Source organism: Gossypium arboreum, chromosome 4 (genome assembly GCF_025698485.1).
Source record: "Gossypium arboreum isolate Shixiya-1 chromosome 4, ASM2569848v2, whole genome shotgun sequence".
Classification (NCBI taxonomy): domain Eukaryota; kingdom Viridiplantae; phylum Streptophyta; class Magnoliopsida; order Malvales; family Malvaceae; genus Gossypium; species Gossypium arboreum.
The window spans coordinates 108,347,460-108,356,291 of NC_069073.1; positions in this window are offsets into that span (position 1 = coordinate 108,347,460).

Sequence of the window (8,832 nt, forward strand, 5' to 3'; positions counted from 1 at the left end):
AACACTGATTTGACTGAACCCTTAGAGGGTGTTTTAAGGTTAATTTAGCAGTGTTTTAACTCAATAAATTTTGTGTTCTAACTGAGGTTTAATTTAAGTCTGAAGGAGGAATCGCAGGTTTTGCAAGAAGTTCTACGGTTGTGCGAAAGTAAGGTGTGGGTTCTAACCTATAAACTTCAATGTATAAATAATATTTTTAGTGATTAAATCAATTTTTAATCTTGATGGTTGGGCTTAGTTAAATGAAAAAGTAAGCAATTTTAAGGTGGTCGAATCAGGTAAATTTTGAGCCCAACTAAATAGCATGTCCGTAAAGTTGCAATGTTGACTGATTGTATGTATGACTGGTATTGGTATGAAATAACACGAATGCTTTTGATATATAATGTATGATAGGTATATGTATATCACATACTAAAATGAAATAAGGATTGAATGCATCAAACATATTCTTGAGTGAAATGCTATGAAGTACTCATGGAAAGCTTATTGTACATGAACTGGAAATTGACTATGAAATGAAACGCTTGATAAATGACACCACTGTGTAGGAACAAATGATAATAAGGGTGTGTAATTCATGCCAATTAAATATGATTATGATGAAAACATGATCTTGCTTGTATTTTGTATGACATAACGCATATGCTTGGGGAGGGATATTATAGATGATGAAGGAGTTCCATAGAATTACCAGCGTTTTCTCTAGAAACGCCACAAAAATCTATTAACAGATTGCAAAATGGCGTCGTTATTACCTTGTTATTAGTGGCGCTTTCTATAAAAATGCCACAAAACATTTAAAGAGATTTCAAAACTTTGTTGTTTTATAGTCTTTTATTAGTGGCGCTTTTATAAATGCCACAAAAGGTGTGAAATACCGACGTTTTCTCTAGAAACGCCACAAAAATATATTAACAGATTGCAAAACGGCATCGTTATTACCTTGTTATTAGTGGCGCTCTCTATAAAAACGCCACAAAAAATTTAAAGAGATTTCAAAACGTCGCCGCTTTATAGTCTTTTATTAGTGGTGCTTTTATAAACACCACAAAAGGTGTGAAATACCAGCGTTTCTCTAGAAACGCCACAAAAATCTATTAACAGATTGCAAAAACTATGTCATTTTTTGCCTTCTAATTAGTGGCGCTTTACAAAAATGCCACAAATATTTATTAATAGATTGAAAATGGCGTCGTTTTTTGGAACCCCAATTTCCCTTTACTTTTCCCCAGTTCAGTTTACCCCGAGTACTTTTCCCTTTACTTCGTCTGTTTCAAAAATCCCCTAAAATTTCCCATTACTTCCAAACCCTAATTTCAGAAATCCCCTATAATTTCCCCCAAGTAAAGTCGAATTTTTTTGGTTATTCTCTCAATTCGAATAAAATGAAACTGGATCTAGTATGTATAAGTTGGTGATCAGAATCTATATGGATAGAATTTATAGTGGGATCTCGAAAAACAAGCAATTTTTGCTGGGCCTTTATCCTTTTTTTTTTGGTTCATTAGGGTTTTTATTAGTTGGAACTTCTAGTTATCTTGGTAGGAATTTGATATCTTTATTTCCGTCTCAGCAAATAGTTTTTTTTCCACAAGGAATCGTGATGTCTTTCTATGGGATAAAGAGATATCCTCAGATCGTTTTCCCCGAAGTCCCTTTAATTTGTTCTGTTATCAGTAGTTTTCCCATAACCCCAAATCAAAATTTTTTATTTTGCAACCTAACTGCATCTGCATCTTCCCCAACTTAAACCTGATTTCATTCCCCCATTTACCCAATTTCTTTTCTCTCATTTTCCATAACTGCGTCTGCGTCTGTGTCTGCCTCTTCTCTCCACCGCTGCCGTTGGAATTTCGAGTCCTATAGGTATTGTTACTACTTATATGGACACTTTATTTAGTTTCATTTAGTCTCTTTGAAAATGGATAATGCATGTCATCTTTGTGATTACAATGTGATGTTACAATTTTTTACAATATTGTGATTACAATTGTTGTTATATTGATGTATATTAAGTTACTGTTATTAATAACCTCAATCATGTTTGGAATAATTTGGATATTTTCTTCTTCTTTTTTGTGAAAGTAGATTTTGACTGGACCCGACATGCACTGCAATAATTATTGAAGTAAATATAAGTCATAGTTACCAGAAGGTTCATGTCCAACCAATTCCATGGATAACTAGATCTGTGAAGGTACATGATTCCATACCGTCAAATCTCAACCTTTAATTTTAATCTCAACTCTTTTTTTTTTTCAATTTTTAAAGTTAAATTTAGATTTCAAAATTAAGTTTTAAATTTTGGAGTTTTAATTTCGATGTTCATAGAGTTTAAGTTTTAGGATTTTGTGTTTCTGTTTCAGCTTTTAAATTTTGGGAGTTGAGGGTTTAGGTTTTGTAGCTCCAGATTTAAAATTTGAATTTAAAAAATAATAAAATTAAAAAAAGAAAAACAATAGGCTAACACTGTTGATCATTTCCCTAAGGATTGGCCGACTATTAGCATTGTCTAATGTAGGATAAAAATGATTAAATTTTGTAGATTGAATTGGCATTAGCCTGTAGAGAGAATTTTATTTGCTTTTGTTGATTTCCAAAGGTTTATTGTTGCTGCTACGAAAATTGTCCTTATTGAATCCTCCAATGAAACATCCAACTTTGTAAATTAAGTAATGCCTTTAATGCACATTGACACTGGCTCCTGAATTACTGATTTTGGAGTGAATAGCTGCCACGATAAGAAACAAGTTATGAATTAGATCAAAAGAATACAAACTGAAACAGAATGAAATATAAGAAAGATTAAGAAGAAATTTGGCCAGCCAAAAACAAAAGAAAACCCAGAGTTTAGAAGTGTTTTGGGATGTTCCTGATTAAGAAGAAGCTGCCAAATTGAGATCTAAACAAGAGAAAGAAAGATATAGGCACATGACAGGATCCTCTAAAGGTCTACTTAATTAATCCCTATGCCAAACAAAGGATAGAGTGACAGTAGGTTATGGTTCTTTTTCCTCTTATGTATGGAATAGGTTTTGTTAATTGTGCAGCGAATATTAATCGATCATACGTACTCCACGTTTCTATGTTCCCTGTTAACCTTTTATTTATTAGTGCCTTCACAGAAGTCTTAAATTGTAAAACTAAATTTTTTTTCCCAATCATTATGTTTTTCAAAGCCTTCAAACAAGGAGGAAGATTGACAACAATAGATTGTATGATGACTTATATATGTTGGAGGGGAGTAGTGGTTCTATTCCATATCACGCATGTTTTGGAGGAAATAAGGATGTCAACCATGAAATTATACAATGGCATCTACAGTTAGGGCATCCATATTTTTCTGTACATGAAAGATTATTTTGTGAGGCTCATCAGTATGCTAGACATATTAAAAAATCTAATCCTTTATGCAATAATAGAAGTAGTGGTCTTTTTTTGACTATTCATTCTGATGTTTAAGATCCTATTCAAACTACCTAATTATCCGATAATCGATGATTTGTTACTTTCATTGGTTTTTGCACTAGGATGACTTGGGTTTATTTGATGAATCAAAAAAGTGCTTTGCTTTTGTGCTTTTACCCTTTCATAACATGGTTTCCACACAGTTTAATGTTAAGATAAAGATTTCGAGAACTAATAATGGCATAAAATAAGTAGCTTTAGATGTTTATCTTAGTTTAATTTAGAAATTTATCTTTATTTTGGAGATTTTAATTATTTTTAAGAGTTTATAAATATTTGACTTACTTCACCATTATAAAGAATAGATATTTTATTAGTTTAATAAATTTTACTATGTTACTTCTTTTTAAAATTTGAGCAATTTACCTTATTTATTTCCTTTTCAAGGTTGAGAGATTTACCTTGTTATTTTCTCATTATCCATGTTTTTAAGTACAAGTTAACTCTGGGTGTGGGAAGGAATCATTTTGTGACACTCCACATCTTATCCAAACAATAAATTTAAATGCCAAATGTCAGAGTAACTCAAATAATTAACCATCAAAACATGCAAGTTTTAAAATTAATAATAAAAAAAGGTTTATAGATTTGCTTTTTGCGTTTATAAGTAACAGTTGCTTTTTGCTTTTTTAATCTGTTTTTTTTATAACAGATTTTCCAACTGCTTCAAACTGGGTGAGAAAGGTGTGGAGAATGATATAGATGTAAATGACAGCACTTCAGTAGAGGAAGTCTCAATCAATTTGTTCGCTGTACTAAAAGATTATCTTCAGGTCAGCTTCTTCTTCTTCATTTGGATAGCTATATGCTGAATAATTAATCATGTTTGTAATAATTGTAATCAGTTGGACTTGTTGGATTGGGCAGGATCGGATCAGCAATAGCAAAAAGAGCCGAAGCTTTCAACTGCTCTATCAATTACCACTTGAGATCTAAGAAACCAAATACAAACTACAAATACTACTCAAATACAAAGCCTAGATAACCAGAAGGTTAGCTACTCTTTTATTTTATTTTTCGTTTTTTTAAATTACCATTCTTGTTTATCGTAAGATTATTTTTTAATGGATCATTACTGGATCATGTTTTTAACTTATTTCAAGTCTGTCCTTTGATTATTTTTTTAATTTGCTTATGTTGTTTATCCTTAGAGACTTGTTATGCTGTCTTTAATTTTTTTAATTTGCTTATTCTGCTTATCTTTGGGATCTCTTTGCTACTGGTTCCAATGCGTATATTCTTACTTACAATAATACTGTAAAAGGGATCATTTCTGCTCAATTTGCAACCTTTTAATAATATTATACCTCTCGACATGTATGCTTGCCACGTGAATTTTTTCTACCATGTTTTCGTAATTTGTGATTTAATATTTCTATATTTCTATCACGATTTTTACTAAATTTATTTATTGATATAATATGTCCCATCTAATATACAAATATTTCTATCACGATTTTTAATAAATTTATTTATTAATATAATATGTCCCATCTACTATACAAATATTTAATAAAATATTTTATATAATTTTTAACTTCAATTTAAATTATTATTGAAATATTCTCATTCGTTTTATCACAAATATTATTATCCGTTTTATCACAAATATTATCGTTCGTTTTATCATTTAAGTTAAACTTTTATTCAAAATAAATCATACCTTTTAAGCTAAATACGGATGTCCACACAGTGCTATAACATGTACTTAAGAAAAGATGACTTGTAAAACATAAATTAAATTAAGTGTGGACTATTTTAACTGCACATGTGATTTGTCAAATAAAAACGAACGACATGTATATTATTTAATTAAAATGATTTTTATAAATATTATTTAATTAAATATTATTTAATCCATAACTTACCTGTAGATACTTGATGCTTGATATGTATTATCCATGTGATTTTCCACATCGTCAAATAAAAACTTACATAATACATAAATATATTTGATAAATATTTAACATAACTTACAAAACTTACATAACTTATATAACTTAGATAAATATATAACTTATATAACTTACATAACTTATATAACTTATATAACTTAGATAAATATATAACTTACATAACTTACATAACTTATATAACTTAGATAACTTATATAACTTAGATAACTTATATAACTTATATAACTTACATAACTTATATAACTTACATAACTTATATAACTTAGATAAATATATAACTTACATAAATATATATCATATCATAACTTACATAACTTACATAATATTTAAATATATTTGATATCATAATTTACATAACTAGCTTACAAAACTTACTTAACTTACATAACTTACATAATACTTAAATATATTTGATATCATAATTTACATAACTAGCTTACAAAACTTACTTACATAATACACAAGTCTATACTTGAAAATCCCACAACTTACCTGAATTAGTTTATACCCATTAGAGACTTGATATTTAGTATAATGGCATGATTTAAATCAATTGAGTACATTTAAGTAACTGTAATCTGTTGTCAACTTTAGATTTCAAGAACTATGAAATGGATAGGAGTTGGATGAAATTGTCAAGGGTAAGCAATGCCTATCAAAATGGAGTACAAACTTTTCTAAATTTTGCATTTCAAGATGCAAGCCAAGAGAATATGATTCTTTGCCCGTGTAAGAAGTGTGGCAACATCAACTGGCATTTTCGTGAAGTTGTCTACGAACATCTAATTGTTGATGGCTTTATTCAGGGGTATAAAAAATGGATTTTCCATGGAGAGTGTATATCTAGTGGAACTTCTTCAACGATTAATCCGACTTATCCTGATACTGATTACCATCAGTATGTTAGACAAGATGACATGGAAGATATGTTGCGGGATGCATTTAATATGCATAGTCATGGTGAGCAATCTTTTCCACCTAACTTTATTACATCCGATGATTGTAATATTGGTGGAAATGTTTTTTGCGAAACAGGAACAAGTGCACCTGATGAGCAGCCAAATGAAGAAGCGGCGAAGTTCTACAATTTACTTAATGAAATGAATGAAGAACTTTACGAGGGATCAAAATATTCAAAATTGTCCTTCTGCATTCGTCTATTTCACTTAAATTGTTTGGGAGGGTGGACCGAAAACTCTTTTACAATGCTGCTAGAGTTTCTGAGAGAGATGTTTCTATTTGCAAAAATTCCTCAGTCTTTTCAAGATATGAAGAGACTAATAAAAGATTTGGGCCTTGGGTACGATAAAATTCATAGTTGCCCAAATGATCGCATGTTGTCTTTGGGTGATCGAAAAACCAACATCTTGTCATGTTTATGTAAGTCTCGTTGGATGAATAGTAATACAGAAGATGTGAATACAGATGAAGGTGGGGCACAGTTAAGAAAGAAGCCAGTCAAGGTTTTGCGATATTTTCCCCTAATACCAACAACTTTAAAGGCTTTTCATGTCATCAAAGACAGCCGGATCTATGAGGTGGCATAATTATCAACGAACCGATGATGGATTATTAAGACATCCTGCAGATTCTTTAGCTTGAAAATAATTTGACAGTAAATTTCCAAGCTTTGTAAGTGATCCTCGGAATGTGAGGCTTGGGCTAGTAGCTGACGGCTTTAATCCATTTAAAATCATGAGTACTTCGTACAGTACTTGGCCTGTAGTGCTTGTTCCTTACAATTTGCCTCCATGGATTTGCATGAAGCAATCTTCATTTATTTTATCAATGATTATCCCTGGAGAGAAAGGTCCCGGAAATGATATTGACATCTATTTGCAGCCACTTATTGAAGAGTTAAAACAATTATGGTCGGGTGTTGAGACATATGATGTATTGAGAAAGGAGAACTTTAATTTACGTGCAGCTTTGTTGTGGACAATTAATAATTTCCCGGCTTATGCTAATTTATCAGGTTGGAGTATTAAAGAACATTATGCTTGTCCTTGTTGTGCTGCACAAACTTGTTCGAAGTGGTTGTACAATGGGAAGAAGTTCTCTTACATGGGCCATCGTCGGTGGTTAGATGGAAATCATAAATTTAGATTTCAGAGGATTCTATTTGACGGTACTGAAGAGTACAGAGGAGCTCCTGAGCAAACCATTAGATCTGAAATCTTGTTTATGTTAAAAGATATTAATTTTAGTTATGGGAAGATGAATCAACCACCTAACACGCAAACAAAAAGACGATCGAGGGATGAATCTGATGATGAATTTGATGGAGAGGATGATCCTAATGAGGCGGACTTGTGGAAAAAAAGGAGTATTTTTTTGAGTTGCCTTATTGGGAGCACAACATTTTACGCCACAATCTTGATGTCATGCATATTGAGAAGAATGTCTGCGAGAACATAATTGGGACAATTTTGAATGTCGATGGAAAATCAAAAGACAATCTTCAAAGCCGACTTGATTTAGTTGACATGAGAATTCAGCGCGATTTTCATCCTCAAGTACTTCCGAATGGGAAATATCGGTTGCCACCTTCTATTTTTTTCAATGTTAAAGGAAGAGAAAGAAGTGTTCTGCATGGTGTTGAAGGATATAAAGGTCCTAGATGCGTATGCGTCAAATATATCTCGATGTGTGAGTTTCAAAGATCGAAGATTATATTTATTAAAATCACATGATTACCACATCTTGATACAAGATTTACTCCCAATTACTTTACGATGCTATATGTCAAAAATGTAATGTCTTGTATAATTGAACTATCCAATATAATGAAAGCTATTTGTGGCAAAGTTTTGGATGTTGAAGAACTTGAGAAAGTACAGGATCGAGCAGCTTTGACTTTATGCAATTTGGAGAAGATCTTTCCACCTTCCTTCTTCACTATTATGGTGCACTTGGTAATCCATCTCCCTCACGAAACAATACTCGGTGGATCGATTTTTTATCGATGGATGTATCCTATAGAAAGGTGCTAATTTATTTCTCAAGTATTCATTCATTCACCTCTATACATTTAGTTACAACTTTTGATAAATATTTATATCGTGTTTAGGTTCCTAAGCAAATTGAAGTTATATTATCGTAATAAGCATTATCCAGAAGGATCAATTGCTGAAGGCTACTTGGCAGAGGAGTGCATGACCTTCTATTCTAGATATTTAGAAGATGTTGAAACACGATTAAATAGACCAAGTAGAAATGCTGGGCTCAATGATCATAACTTGGCTGAAACTTATTGTGACAGCCCAAAATTGACCCTAGTCGGAAGGTGGTCTCGGGACCACAAAACCGAGGCATAAAAATAATTAAAAATTTATTTTGATGCCTATAATATGTGTGTGCTCATGTATGACATTTTATGATGATTGATTTAGTGTTATAAGGGTGAATTCCACAAGAAAGGCTTAGTAATGAACTTTGAAAGTAT